The 16,303-nt window shown below is 37.3% G+C and overlaps 1 pseudogene; it reads left to right on the top strand.

Annotated features, from left to right (window-relative positions):
- The window catches only part of LOC105545407, a 7,499-nt pseudogene extending 773 nt beyond the window's left edge, over positions 1–6,726 (top strand).
- Positions 6,727–16,303: the final 9,577 nt, after the last annotated feature.

Here is a 16,303-nt window from a genome sequence, read left to right on the forward strand (position 1 = left end):
TTCACCGTGTTAGCCAGGATGTTCTCGATCTCCTGACCTCCTGATCCGCCCGCCTCCGCCTCCCAAAGTGCTGGGATTACAGGCGTGAACCACCGCGCCCGGTCATGGGAGCTGCTTACTAGACTTTCTGATACTTTATCATGTGAAATACTATCAGAACTGTTCTCTAAACCCACTTTTTCTATAGAGGAATGTATCATGTCTTTTTTTGTCATATTATGAATGGATAAAGAATAACAGGATTTTCTATTTTCATATTTGCTGAAATAATTTTTTAAATGAAATTAGGTCATTAATAATTTCTGAAAAACTTTGAGAGGGCACTGTCATTAACTTGGATGTAAGACAGGAGGACATTACAAGTTCAGACCCTCCATAGGCATAAAGTAATAATTGCAAGAAAATATTTTCATCCTGTTAGGTCTCATATCTAAGATAGGTTATTGTATATTGCAAATATACAAATAAACTTGTATTACATAGATACCTATGAAAGAAACATGAAAGTATGTTGCACATTACTGACCATTATAGATTATTTTCTTTTGGAATTAAAGGTTTGTTAAAGTGTTAAAAAGTGGCTGAAATGAAAGCAACTGACTATACCAATTTTGTCTTGAGTCTGTGAAGTAACTGGAAGTCTCATACACTGCTGGTGGGAATGTGAAGTGTTGTTATTGCTTTAGAAAACTATTTAAAAGTTAAGCATACACTTACCATACACTCCAGTCATTCCACTCTTAGGTACTTATCCAAGAGAAAAAAAAACATATGTCCAAACAAAAACTGCATAAATATTCATAGTGATTCACTACGGAATAGTCCCAAACTGAAAACAACCCAAGTGGTCCATCAACAGGTGAGTGGGTAGGCAACTTGTGCTACAGCTACACAGTGGAATATTGCTCAGCTGTAACAAGGGATGAACTCTTGATACACATAAGAATATGGATGAATCTCAAAATAATTATGCTGAGAGAAGAAATGAAACTATCTTTGCAGATTATGACAGTGAGAGAAGTCTAGCATGGCTGACTCCATCTTGCTTCTAGCTTCACAGGCTGGCTATCTTTGCTCACCCCTGAGGATAGACCAAGCTAAGCACTGGAATAATTTAGTTTACAGTTAAACTTTGAAGCAAGGATAATAATAGGTCCCTCCCTAAAATGAACCTTCTTGCTCAGGGACTGAAACCACCTTTGTAATACTAATGAAAGTTCACAAAGTTAGAGTTATGAGAGGCACCTAAATTCTTCTGAAATGCAGGTGTACTTGAATGATAACCAGCTATTGTCCCCTAGCTTGATTTTCTATAATCCCTTGCTACTCAGGTCATGTGGTCAGAGGTCACAAGATTTGTTACTTCCCTTATTGCGCCTATATAGAACATAACTATTGTAGAACCTAAGATTGATCTTTTGAGATGTTTTTTAGACTTTTGCATTCTGGCAACTGACTGACTCCATCTGGTCCTGGGACTCATGACTCAACTGGTACTGTGGACCTCACTGAGAGATGGATTCAGTGCACAAGGACTATTTTCTACACGCCTATGATTTCATCCTCAACCAATCAGAAGCACTCATTCCCTAGGCCCCTGCCCATCAAATCATTTATAAAAACACTAATCTCTGAGTTCTCGGGGAGACCAATTTGAATAATAACTCCAGTCCTTTTGCATGGCTAGCTCTGCATTAATTAAACTGTTTCTTTACTGCAGTACCATGATCTCAGTGAACTGGTTTTGTCTGTGCAGCTGGCAAGAATAACCCATTAGGGGATTACAGAAAGCCAAACAAAACAAGTATATAGTTTATAATTCCATTTATGTAATTTTTGGAAAACGCAGATGAATCGAGAGTAATAGCAGATCAGTGGTTGCTTAAGAAAAAAGTGGAGAGGAAAGAGAGACATTGAGGGGTGTAGGAAGGGATTACAAAGAGATATAAGAAAACTTTTCAGGGTGATGAGTATGCTCATTACACTGATTGTGGTTTTGCTGGTGTGCATATATGTCAAGAATCGTCAAAACATGTATAGTAAATATGTATAGTTTATTATATGCTAATTATATCTCAGTGAAGCAGGGGAAGAGTTTTAAGGAGAAAGAAAATATTGTGTATTATATGATACTTTTTTATGATGCTGTTTTCATAAAAATCACATCACACATATATGTATACATTAATAAAGGATTGGAAAAATATATTCTAACATGTGATGTGATTTCCTGAATATTCCAAATTTTCTATAATAATCATTTATTTCTTTGTAAAGGAACCAATTGAAATCATTAGCCTGGTGAGTAGAGCATAGACAGCATTCTCATACTCTAAGACAATGAACAAGACTCTTTGAATTAATTGTAGAACCTTAAAGACTATCTGGTCTCTTCCCCTTATTTTAAAAAAGAAACTGAGGCCCAGGAGAGGGAACAGATTTGCCAAAAGGTACAGAATAAAGTAATGATACTACTCAGACTAGAATGCAAATATGGGGACGTTTTTATAGAATTTGTTCCACTGTATTATATTTTCTTTTAAATTGCATTTCTCCTATTTTGACTTAATTTTAGACTTATAGAAAATTTGTAAATTCAGTATATTTCTTATATGCCTTTCACCCAGCCTTCTCTATTGTTAACATATTGTATAACCACATAACAATTATGAAAACTAAGAAATTAACATTGATATAATCCTATTAATATAATTTAGACTTTATTCAGATCTCATCCTTTTTTTAAAAAAATTTTTTATTTTTACTAACATTCTTATTTTCCTGTTCCAGAAACTTGATCCCACATTGCTTTTAATTGTCTCTTCTGCAATCTGTGACAGTTTCTCGGTTTTTCCTGGTCTTTTATGATCTTGATAACTGTAAAGAATTCAGGTCAGATGTTTTGTAGAACATTTCTCAATTTGGGCTTGTCTAATATGTTTCATGATTAGACTGAGGTTTTGCATTTTGGGAAGGATACCAGAAAGGCAATGTTCCCTTTTTAGTGCATCACATCCTAAGAGGGTGTATGACATCAATAAGTTTTGTTACTAGTGATGCTAATCTTGATTGTTTGGTTAGGTGGTGTTTGCTCCTTTCTCCACTGTGTGGTTATTGTTTTTTCCTTGCAACTAATAAGTATTTATTTTGGAGAAGATACATTGTGACTATGAAAATACTCCATTTCTTTTTAAATCTTTGCCCATGAATTTTTGTTGCTGTCGGTGGATTATTGTTGTGGTACTCTAATGATGACATACTATTTTCTTCATACTTTCTACATGTAATAATTGGAATTTTTCTATAAGAAACAGTGGTTCTTCCTTTTCCCATTTATTTCTTTATTCATTAAAAAATTAATATCAGTATTGACTCATAAATATTTACATTATTCTTTTTATTCTAATCCCAAACTATCATTTTTTTTTTTTTTCAAACTATTCAAACTTTGGCTATTGGGAGCACTTTTGGGTTGGCTCCTGTGCCTTTCATCACGTCTTCATCATCATTGTTTTTTGTTTTTTTTTTTTTGACAGTCTTGCACTGTCGCCCAGGCTGGAGTACAGTGGCGCGATCTCAGCTCACTGCAACCTCCGCCTCCTGGGTTCAAGCGATTCTCCTGCCTCAGCCTCTTGAGTAGCTGAGACTACAGGCATGCGCCACCACCCCTGGCTAATTTTTGTGTTTTTAGTAGAGACGGGGATTTGCCACGTTGACCAGATGGTCTCGATCTCTTGACCTTGTTATCCGCTCCCCGCCCCCGGCCTCCCAAAGTGCTGGGATTGCAGGCGTGAGCCACCGTGCCTGGCCATCTTCATCATGTTTTCGAATACTTCTTTACTTTCTGATATCACAAAATGAACCATGCTTATTTTTATGTTTTCCCTGATACAGCCCTGAAATTAACTATTACATACTCCTCCAAGGATCTCTAGTTCTTTTTATTGGAGAATGAGATTTAGAAACCAAGATCTGGGCACTTATGAGTTCATTACTATTGGAGTGTTGCTGTTTCTAGGCTCTCCCAGTGGGCAGACCTAGAAAATACATTTGCTATTTGTTGTATGTATGTTGTATATCTACAACCCATGTGGCATTTATTTGAATTGTGTGAGCCTATTTTTATTGGTTAAATTGAATAATTTAAAACTTTTAATGGATAAAGTAAAATTTAGTCATGACTGAACAGATATTCATTATCTGGTGGTTTGTGCTCTTTCTTCAAATTATTTACCATTAAGAGGTTACTGATATTTGTCACTCCAGTCTCTCCTTTATGTATCAAATAGCTATCTTACGTTTGTTTAGAGTGATTTTAGCTAGTGCTTGAGTATGAGAAAGGAATTCTTTTCATTTAGAAAGCATATCCTTAAACCCTGATTCACATATTAGGAACTGTCTTTTTCAAGTTACAAATGAAGCAGAACACTGCAAATAGAAAGAAGTCCAAATAGCAAAACCCAAGTGTCTCCAGAAGTTTCCTTGAGAACAAAGTGAAAATTTAAAGTTGAACTCTATGAAGGTTAGAAGCAGTCAAATATTATCAATTTCATATGGTTGAAAAGGATGGAAGCGGAGGTAGAAGCCTGTTGGGAAACTGATCAGTCTCTGCTACCTCTAGGCCTTTACCATCCCAGAGGAACCCTCAGCTGGAAGATATAACCTTCCTTGTGAATACCAGGATGAACCAAACATACCCATAGAAGAAAGACAGCTGGATAGCAAGACATCAAAACTGCTTCCAAAGTGAAAAGCACACTAGAAGAACGTGGACTGTCATAGGTGTCCTCACTTCTGTGTGTTCACAGCACAGTTTTCAATACTGGCATTTATGCCAGAAGCTTTATTGAGATCAAGTAGCATGGAAATTAATAACAATAATAATTTTACTTATATAGTTTATAATATATTTATTATATAATTAAATATATCACACATAATTGTATATAATCAAATATATTACATATAATTACTTAGAATAATTACAATAATTATAATTGTCATATATGTATAATATATGTATGTATAATATTTTAATTGCAATAATTATAATACAGTGTAGCCTCACATTGACACAGAAAGCATCCAACTTTATTGTGATATTTAAATACTCTTTTAGTGCTGTCATTATTAGAGTAGAACCAGTTCTACCCTGACTGCGCTCTCTTACACAGTCACATTGCAAAGTTCTTGCTTGTTGTTACAAATACTTAATTTTTTACTGGCATCAACTTAATCCTGTAACTCTTATCCTTGACTTTCAATATGTTATACTTGATATTAAATAGCATTACATGACCTGCGAAGCTTGCGATTGAGTCTGACTGATACTGCTGTAACAGTATAAATACTCAGTGTTAGTACAAATTTTAGGGGGATCAAAGTTGAACACAAGTGTGAAGGGTTTGAGATGATCAATAAATGACTTGTGAAAATTCTCTGTTGAATTAGTGGCAATGGTGACACCCAAGCCCAGTCTTCCCAACAATAAATCTAGTGCTCTTTCTTCTGGATTAGAGTCCTCAAAATAATTTTCTGTAGCACACTGGAGTATCAAATATGTGAATTTTTCTCAAGGTGCTGGGAATGTCTTCCAGTTGAATGAGACAAAGTCCATGTCTTCAAAAAGCTTATAATATAGTGTATAATTTTACAAACTAAACTACCTTTGGCTGATTACTTAACTCCAATGAACTTCAGTTTGGCTCTCTGTAAATAACAATAGCTAACATTTACTGCACTTACTCTTTGCCAGAAATTGCACTAGGAGAAACTCATGCTAACCTTATGCAATCAGTATTATTATTCTTCTCTTTTGAAAGACTCAAGTCATTAATGCTTGAGGGTATTGCTATACTGGAAAATGTCTAATAACCAGTTTTCCTAAAATATGCATATGTACATACACAAATTATTATAATTTTATTGTTCAGAATTTGTAGCCACATTTAAAAACTAATAAAAATACTCTTCATTGTGAATTCCACATAGCTAACTGATTCTGCCAGAATTTTTTGTTGATTTTTGTCTAATTCTTGTATCCTTAGCCAAATGTTGTAATTCAACAATGATCTGACAAATGAAGTTGCATCCAATGCTCTAATTCTTTTCACAATACATTTATTGTCATTAAGTATTATATTTGGCCAACTGTTAGCCTATTTCTCATATGCATACAAATTCCTTAAACTAAATATAATCTCATGTATTGGAACTTTACTTATTCCATTTGTCAATGATTTCTTTGCTGAATCAGAGAATAATATTTGAATATTGAGAAAATATATTCTTAATGTTTTGTGTCATTCATAATGTAATGGCTATAGATGTGACACAGTAAGAAGAGGTAAATTCATAGAGATAGCAGATTGGTGGTTGTCTGGGGGTGAGGGGAAGGGGAAATGGGGAGTACCAGCTTTATGGGTATGAGGTTTTATTTTGGAATGATGAAAATGTTTTGGAACTAGATAGAGGTAGTGATTTCACCACATTGTGAATGTACTAAATGCCACCGATATGTACGTTTTTAAGTCCTTAATTCTATGTTTCGTGAATTTAATGTCAATTTAAGAAAAACCTCTGTTAGATTCTTATAAAGATATTATGGGAAAAATAAGGAGATACTCTCTGAACCATAAGGAGTATCGCAAATGTGGTTCTCATACTTGTAAAAATGTGTTTGCACAAGGTCTCATTCCCTCAGGTCCCTACCAAGGCATCATCTGATATTATAAATATACCTAGACATGTGGGATTTAATTTGATTTATTTTTTTTCTTAGTTATCTCTCTCAGCAAGAGTTTGAATTTTAATCTAACTCTTTGGGGATTAAATCAAACTAGATTATAATTGATAAAATTTAGTAAAAGTGGAAGAGCATGCATGGATCATATTTGACATGCCAGGAGCTCCTTTGTTTTTTTGTTCTATACCTTCACTATGTAAGCAGGTGACCTTTTTTGCTTAACTATATAGTTGGCTTCACTGTTTTCTCTTATGACATGTGGGAATTGGTTTGGATAGTTAGGCAAACTTTCAAGCAATTATTTTAGTGGGGTGAAGAGAAACTACTTTAGAACTGTAGTGAGTTCAGAAAAATGTAAATGCTTTTTGGTTTATTTTGCTTACTTTCAAAATAAAAGCATTTTTGTTGAGTCCTTTAGGAAAAATGTATATTCCTACAAACAGGTTGCGGAACTACACAGAAGACTACCAATGAGAAAAATGGTCATTTTGTGGGGTATTTTTTTTTTTTTCTACTAGAAATGTTTCGTAATCTTTGAGACATAGCACTACTGGGGAGGCTTTATATCTTTTTATTCAAAAAAATGATTGAAGACCATAAGAAGAAACCAGGTAGGCTTCATATATCCTTTATATGTCTATAATTATATATTATTGATAATAAGACTGAAACTTCATCTAATTTATATCTGATTGTGATTCTAACACTTGGCATACCCTAATCCTATGGAATTTGGCCATCAGGGCAAAGTTACATAAACAACAGAGAAAGTACAAAATAAATCAGGATACATGTGGTCCCTATTAATATCTATCTCATGTAAACAGGGAATTTGAACTTTATTTTTTTTCTCTTCTTACCTGAAGAACTGGGAAGTGAATGATTTTTGTGGTGCAGTGTTTATGTATTTCAGCAGCCTCTGCTCCTAGAGGGAATTCACCAGGTCTAGGAGAATGTCAGAGCACTGTTTTATCTGAGAATAAATGTTAAAGAAATGTCTTACTATAGCTGAAATAAAATCTTAAAATCACTTTCAATCTTTTTCTAACTTTATTTTTTTATTAAGTCTCCTAAGTGGAACAACATGAACCTCCGATTAGCTACATGAAGGTATATTAGTTTCTTGACTCCAAAACTTCCCAAAAAATATACATTGAAACCTACAGAAACCGAGGCTAAAATTCTATGCTTTATTCTGCTGTTCGATCTTTTCTTCTTACCAATCCTCAAAGTACAACTTAAATCCATCATCATTGTCCATTTCTGCTTCACTTAAACATTTATTGACCACTGAGGGATGTACAAGAATATGACATAAAACACAATCCTTTAAGTAAACGATTTTACAGTTTAGTTGGGGAGTAGTTGTATGGAGTTGGATAATGTTCTCAAATTCATGCTCTTCCTGGAACATTAAAGTGTGAATTTTATTTGGAAATAGGGTAATCGTATATGTAATTAGGTATGATGTGGTCATATTGCAGGAGGGTGGGCCTGTATTCCAATGTGACTGGTGTCCTCATGACAACAGGAGTAGAGACACAGAGACAAAAATCATTGGAAGGATACATGTGAAGATAGAGGTCGAGATTGGAATGATGTATCTGCAAGCCAAATAATGCCAGGGTTTGCTGTCAACACCAGAAACTCAGAGAAACACATGGAACAAATTTTCCTCTAGAGTCTATAAAGGCAGTATGAGTCTGCCTACACTTTGATTTTGGGTTTTAGACTCCAGAACTGTGAGAGAAAACATTTCTGTTGTTTTAAGCCATCAAGTTTGTGGTTCTTGCTTATAGCAGCCATAGAAAACTAATATAATAGTCATAAAAATAAAGCTGTCATATTAAATACTGTGATGTTCCAGGTTCTGGTTCTTTGAGTTCCTTCCCACTCTAAGGTATTACTAAGTATTATCACTATTGTCCCTAGAAGAGCAAATGGAGAGTCAGAGAAGTCTAACAACTTGCTAATGTCACTCAGCAAGTAGCTGCAACCATTGTCAGTATGTCTCTATGGACCAGTCTCTTCAATATGGGAGGATGGCCCATATAAGCAGGAAAAAGGCAAAATGACAGGCAAGAAGGGAGCAGGCCCCCAAGCTGGGAATAGTCCAGATGTTCACGAATAGCAGTGGTACATCATGAATTGTGGTACATCCATGTGATGAAATACTACTCAGCAATACTACAGCAAACACCTATAGCATGCAACAGTATGGATGAATCTTAAATGCAATATTCTGAGTGAAGCAAGCCATACACAAGGGAGTGCATACTATATGATTCCAATTATATGAACTCGTAGAATAGGCAGAACCTATGGTGAAAAAAATTGAAATAGTGATTGCCTATTGTGTGGAAGACGGTTTGCTGGAAACTGGGCACTGAGGTCCCCATTCAGTGGTTCAGGGTGGCAGTAGCCTGCTCCCTGCTCTGGGTACCCATATACATATACACAGCTGGGAGTGGAAGAGCCTGTAAGTGTCACAGGAACAGGCAGGAAAGAGTCCCGTGTACCAGTTTTGCTAGCCATTGTTTCTAGTGACTAGCACTGTCTTGGCGCAGAACAGTCCCTCAATAAATACTTGTGAAACAAGAGAACCCACTCACAAACTGGGTATGCCTACATACTGATGTTCATTATCCCTGAATTCCTGCAATGTGTGTCACGTAATTAAGCACTTGATTATATGCCATATGTCAGTGTTCTCTAATGTGTGGCATTTTATTACCCCAATCATCTATACTAATGCAGTGAGAGAAGGAGTGAGAGAGAGCAAGAGAGAGAAAGGATGTGTGATATGAAAGGTTCTGAGATGATTACAGAGATTGTGTAGCAAACCAATAGAATGGCTGTGCAGACTGTGCCGGTGATTCTAGAATTGCTGAAAGTTTGCAATGATAGTTTAAAACAAGTAAATAAGTGTTTCTAGCACTGTGCTGGGCACTGGGGGAGAATACAAAAGGGCAGAATACGTGGTCTTAGAGCTGAAGGACTTCATCTCTCCACTGGGAAATAAGGTAAGTGATGATGTCATCGGCACACCGCCAGGAAATGTGGCTGGAATATCACTGCTCTGCTTCCTGTCTGCTCATGGTGGACATCCCCACTCAGCCATGGCGTCGTGGGACTTTTTCTTACCAGGCCCCAAACTAGCTCAGGATGTTTTCCCTCATGGTCCTTGAGTGAGCCACACTAAACAACTGGAATCAGTAGGCGAGATGAACACTGAAAGCGCCAGAAGTTGAAGGAGGGCAGTTATGATGAGATCCACATGGGTTTCAGGGGTCTGGGAAGGCTTCATGGAAATGGTGAATTGATGAGAACACAAATTATGTCTTCACTCAAGGGCTCTGTACCAGCAGCAGATCTGAGGGTCTCATACTAGAAGCCTACAGCACCTTAGGTAACTTCAGTTCAGCATCCCTCAAAGGCCCGGCTGTCGATTGGCTCCATTTCTATAATTTCTGTTGCTGACTCTCCTCCGAACCAAAGCTGCCCCTTGCTGAGGCGAATGATGACCTTGCAGGGGATGGGCCTGGGTTACAGTGGCTGGATACAACCCAGCCAAGGTTTTCCGTCTGCCTGGCTAGTGTGCTTGAGCACTGACTTCCCCGAGTGAAGCGTCTCTGAAACGGGGGAAATCCAGGGCTGCTGCCGCTCCTCCTCACTCTGCAGAATCAGAGCAAGCGGAACTTCTTTGTGCCCAGAACAGCCCCGAGCTGTGTGGTGTGCCCCTATTACATCATAATCAAAGGACTCAGCCTCCTACTACTCTGCTTACCGTCTAAGTTTTTTAAAGGCAGAATCTGGAAAGATGGTACCACCACTCGAGAAGAGGGGTTGTTTTGGTTTGTTTAGAGGCACATCTACTAGGAAAACAAAACAAAACACAGAATTTGTCTGTTCAAAGTTTGGGCCTCAAAAGGTTTTTGGAACTACAGAATCTTGTCAAATAAGAAAGGGTGAAGGCTTTTCCTTTCAACTTTAAGAAAGTGCAGGATCCTTTTGCTTCAGCCAGTACCAAGCCCAAGTTAATAGTTCAATTTCATACTTTGCCTTTCTCCCAGAAGTATATAAGATGGTTTGAAATGAAAAACAAATATGAAGATTATTGAGGAAGAAATGAAATCGAAAATGTGAGGAGATTTGTCTCAGGAGATATTTTCTTTCTTGCTCTTTGGTGTTCTTGGAGGATTTTTCCAAAAACCCAGCATTACAATCTCACCACTCCCATCTGTGCCCTGAACTCCCCACCTGCGCGCTCATCTTCCTCTCTGACACCTCACCAGAAAATTTATATTTTAAAATAGGATGTTTGTTGACCTAAAGGAGATATTTCCTATTGTATTCTGAGGTTTTGAGTGAAAGTCAGGGCGGAAAAAAGTTTATTGTCATAGTCTTCACTAGACCAACATATCACAGGGCCACAGTTAACTCTGCTCATGGTTAAGACTGATCTTGACTTTGATTTCTGAAACTCCTGCATGCACACTTTTCCACTTGGGTCAGTGTTTTGTATTGGGAGAAAAAAAACCTCGTTCTCTGCAGTAAAACTTGCCCCAACTTCTTTTTACTGACTTAATGGCTTTTTCTAGAACAGATGACTAGATGAAGCCTGAAAACAGTTTGGCCATAAAGAACATATTGATTCCATCAGATTTGCCAGAACACAACTTCAGAGAAAAGTCGAAAAAAATGACTCAAGAAATCAAGATGCTGCCGAAGCAATTTCTTGGCCAGGAATCTTTTAGCTGTTGCTTGTTTTAAATTCTTTCATTTTGCATTTCAGGAAGGGAGTCTCAAATTAAAGCCAAAATCCTAAATGCAAAAAGATAAATGCCATTTGCTATGAATTCTGATTATTTCTCTTGAATGAGTAACCAAGAGCCAATTTCTCACATAATAATAATAATTTTGCATATTAATGAGAAACAGAATTGATTGGGTTCTACAGAGGCCATTTCTAGCTGAGTTAATGGAAAAATACCTTAGAGGCAGCAAGGACCTTAGAAAGCACCTAATTTAATCCCTTCATTTTATAGGAACAGAGAGAGTGAAAGCCTTGCCCTTGCTGACTGAGTGCTCGGGGAGGACTTTGATCTGCGTCAAAATGTATCTCAACCAGGTGTATCAATCGTAACTTTCCATTACTAATAAGGCTCTCTGCTATTATTTGCATGTGACTGTGGCAAGGACAAGATTTTATTCCTTAGAACTAAGAGTAGAAAACAAAGAAATAATGCCACATGTGCAACATTGCCACCCAAGAGGACTTCTTTGTTGATATTCAAAAACCCATTTTGAATGTAAACAAAGAGTGCTATTTAAGCCAGTTTACCTAGTGTTGTAGCCAGCCTTAGCTTTAGAAAAGAGAGTTTTGTGATCTCTGCATACCATGGAAGTCTAAATCAACAGACACAGACACTGAACCCAGGGCAAGGCCCTGTCAGAATAAAACATGGAAATGGTGTTGAGATCATATCAACAAAACTATAAAGTAAACATTACAAGGGTTTGCTGCAATGGGATAGTGTGTGTGGTGAGGGCACACAGTGTTCCTCGGGCTGACCTGCCCCCGGGTATGAAACACCATCCCTCTCAGTAGGCTGGAAAGCTGCAGCCACACCAGGCACTGAACTGAGACCCCTTGAGGCCACAGTCCACAGCTTCTTCCTCTCCCACGGTCTAGGAAGGGCAGATTGCCTGTGGTCAGGACACAAATAAATGGCCAATTACCTTCCGAGCTAGGCTAACCTTGAGTGTAATAATCCAGCTAATGGACTAACTTTAGAATGCTGCAAATGATAAACCTCATGTTTTCATTGGCATTTTTGTTGTGGAAACAGATTTGCTCCCCACACACTATTCTATAATATACATATTGCTTATCCACTACATATTTTTAAATTATATTTTACTTTAAGATTTATACTGAAATATTGCTAACATTACTTCTGTTGTCATCTATTATTTAATGAGTGTATTCCAGCTGGACAGAAAGACAGGGCTATCTGTTTCCCGTCTGACTCATTGTTGCTAACAGTTGTCAGGGAAGCAAAAATGTTCAGTCTATTGATGTGCTCCAGCTGTGCAACTTTGGATATTGTATTTCTACTGAGAAAAGAGCTGGTGACTTTTTCTAATGCCTTTGCCATTAAAAAAAAAGACAGTTTATTGTCATGGGATGCCAATTATCAGTTTTTTAAAAGGGTTAAAAATCTATGATGAATTGAACTACTCTCTTGCTACACTATTGAGTTGTGTTGAAAGGAGCTTTAGATTCTTAAAATCATTGTCAAACTTCATGTAGAAGTTTTCCTGCTAACTCCAAACACCCAACTTCCAAACCAAAGACCAATATTTTATTCATTGAACAAGTTTTTCTATTATTAAAACACTTTATTTAGAGGTATTTGCATATATTTCATACAATTAAATGTTTTTAGTATATTTACAGACTTGTGTAGTCATCACCACAATCAATTTTAGAACATTTTCATTACCCTAGAAAGAAGACCCATTCTCCTTAGCTGTCACCACCCCCTATTTCCCCAACTTACCCCAAGGTGTAGGCAGTCACTAATTTTCTTTCTGTCTCAATTGCTTTGCCTATTCTGGGAGTTCCATATAAAAGAAATTATACGATATGTGGTCCTGTGTGACTAACTTCTTTTCATTAGCATAATATTTTTATAGTTTATTCATACTGTAGCATGTATCACTACTTCGTTCATTTTTTGTGGTTGTATAATATGCCGTTGCACAGGTATACCACGTTTTATTTATCCATTCACCTATGAATGGAGATTTTGGTTGTTTTCATTTTTGGCTATTAGGACTCATGCTGCTATGAACATTCATGTGTAAGTTTTTCTGTGAACATGTGTTTTCATTTTCCTTGGGTATATATCTAGGAGTAGAATTGCTGTGTCATGTGACAATTCTATCTTTAACCTTTTGAAAAACGGCCAGACTACTTTCCAGAATGGCTGTACCACTGGACATTCCCAACAGCGATGTACGGGGGTTCCAATTTTTCCACATCTTCCCCACTTGTTATCATCTGTCTTTTTTTCTTATAGCCATCCTAGTGAGTGTGTAGTGGACAGCTTCTTAAATCTATTTTTGAAGTGTTGTATTTATGTCCTTAAGCCCAGATGGATTCTGTGTCAGGGAGGGAGGAAACAGGTAGCACCACGCACTGCATGAGGGTAGTGACTGCTCACAGTCCTGCACCCAGGGCTTAGAAGGCCAGGCACATTGTAGGCATGTTAAACTTTTGTAGAATAAATTACTAAATAAGTCCATGGAGAGCCTGCTGTATGCTAGCACCAGTATGGATGCAGAGGTGCAAATGACATGACCCTACTCCTAAGGAGCTTATATTCTAGAAAGAAGTAGAATGCCGTCATTCCTGAAAGAAAGTGACTGATGATAGGGAGAGGTACATGGTAGGGGAAACTGTACTCATTTCTAAGCCACCAAAGTATAAAGGGTGAAAGCTTGAGCTCCTTTGATCCTAACCTTATTTGTGAAGTCTGGCTTCCAGGAAATGGAGGGGAAGAACCATCAGTTACCCCAACTGCATAAGTGAGGAAGTCTTCCATCAACAGTTGAAACCTCTCAGACATGAGAGCATCTTTTGTGTGTGTGTGTGTGTGTGTGTGTGTGTGTGTCTGTCTGTCTGTGGGCTCAGAATATAACATGATTCTTCTCCTTAAGCTCAGGTTTTTAGTGATTTGCCCATTCTCTTTCTTTCTTCCTTCATTTTTCCTCTCTCTTTCTCGCCCTCTCTGTTTTATCCCCTGGCCTCTTCTCTCTCAATCATCTATCTACCCATCTGTTCTCACCACCTCTCCAACCGCACTCTCACAAGCTCCAGGGCATATTTTATATAAATTTTTTAAGCTTTAATACATAATGACCAATCTAAGTGAATAAACCATGATTTTCTTTTTTTTATTATTTTACTTTAAGTTCTAGGGTACATGTACACGATAGGTAGATTTGTTACATAGGTGTACATGTACCATGTTGGTTTGCTGCACCCATCAACTCATCATTTACATTAGGTATTTCTCCTAATGCTATCCCTCCCCCTCCCCCCAACGCCACAAAAGACCCTGGTGTGTGATGTTCCCCACCCTGTGTCCAGGTGTTCTCATTGTTCAATTCCCACCTATGAGTGAGAACATGCTGTGTTTGGTTTTCGGTCCTTGTGATAGTTTGCAGAGAATGATGGTTTCCAGCTTCATCCATGTCCCTGCAAAGGACATGAACTCCTTTTTTATGGCTGCAGAGTATTCCATCATGTATATGTGCCACATTTTCTTTATCCGATTTATTATTGATAGACATTTGGGGTGGTTCCAAGTCTTTGCTATTGTGAATAGTGCCACAATAAACATACGTGTGCCTGTGTCTCTATAGTAGCATGATTTATAATCCTTTGGGTATATACCCAGTAATGTGATTACTGTGTCAGGTGGTATTTCTAGTTCTAGATCCTTGAGGAATCACCATAGTGTCTTCCACAATGGGTGAACTAATTTACACTCCCACCAACAGTGTAAAAGCATTCCTATTTCTCCACATTCTCTCCAGCAACTGTTGTTTCCTGACATTTTAGTGATCATCATTCTAACTGGTGTGAGATGATATCTCATTGTGGTTTTGATTTGCATTTCTCTGATAACCAGTGATGATGAGCATTTTTTCATGTCTGTTGGCTGCATAAATGTCTTCTTTTGAGAAGTGTCTGTTCATGTCCTTTGCTCACTTTTTGATGGGTTGTTTTTTTCTTGTAAATTTGTTTAAGTTGTTCATAGATTCTAGATATTAGACCTTTGTCAGATGGATAGATTGCAAAAATTTTTTCCCATTCTGTAGGTTGCCTATTCACTCTGATGATAATTTCTTTTGCTGTGCAGAAGCTCTTTAGTTTAATTAGATCTCATTTGTCTATTTTGGCTTTTGTTGCCATAGCTTTTGGTGTGTTAGTCATGAAGTCTTTGCCCATGCCTATGTCCTGAATGGTATTGCCTACATTTTCTCCTAGGGTTTTTTATGGTTTTAGGACTTACATTTAAGTCTTTAATCTGTCTTGAGTTAATTTTTGTATAAGGTGTAAGGAAAGAATCCAGTTTCAGCTTTCTACAAATGGCTAGCCAGTTTTCCCAGCACCATTTATTAAGTAGGGAATCCTTTTCCTATTGCTTGTTTTTGTCAGGTTTGTCAAAGATCAGATGGTTGTAGATGTGTGGTGTTATTTCTGAGCCCTCTGTTCTGTTCCATTGGTCTATATCTCTGTTTTGGTACCAGTACCATGCTGTTTTGGCGACTGCAGTCTTGTAGTATAGTTTGAAGTCAGGTAGTGTGATGCCTCCAGCTTTGTTCTTTTGGCTTAGGATTGTCTTGGCAATGCAGACTCTTTTTTGGTTCCATATGTACTTTAAAGTAGCTTTTCTCCAATTCTGTGAAAAAAGTCATTGGTAGCTTGATGGGGATAGCATTGAATCTATAAATTACCTTGGGCAGTATGGCCATTTTCAC

The sequence above is a fragment of the Mandrillus leucophaeus genome, unplaced genomic scaffold (genome assembly GCF_000951045.1).
Source record: "Mandrillus leucophaeus isolate KB7577 unplaced genomic scaffold, Mleu.le_1.0 Scaffold327, whole genome shotgun sequence".
Lineage (NCBI taxonomy): Eukaryota > Metazoa > Chordata > Mammalia > Primates > Cercopithecidae > Mandrillus > Mandrillus leucophaeus.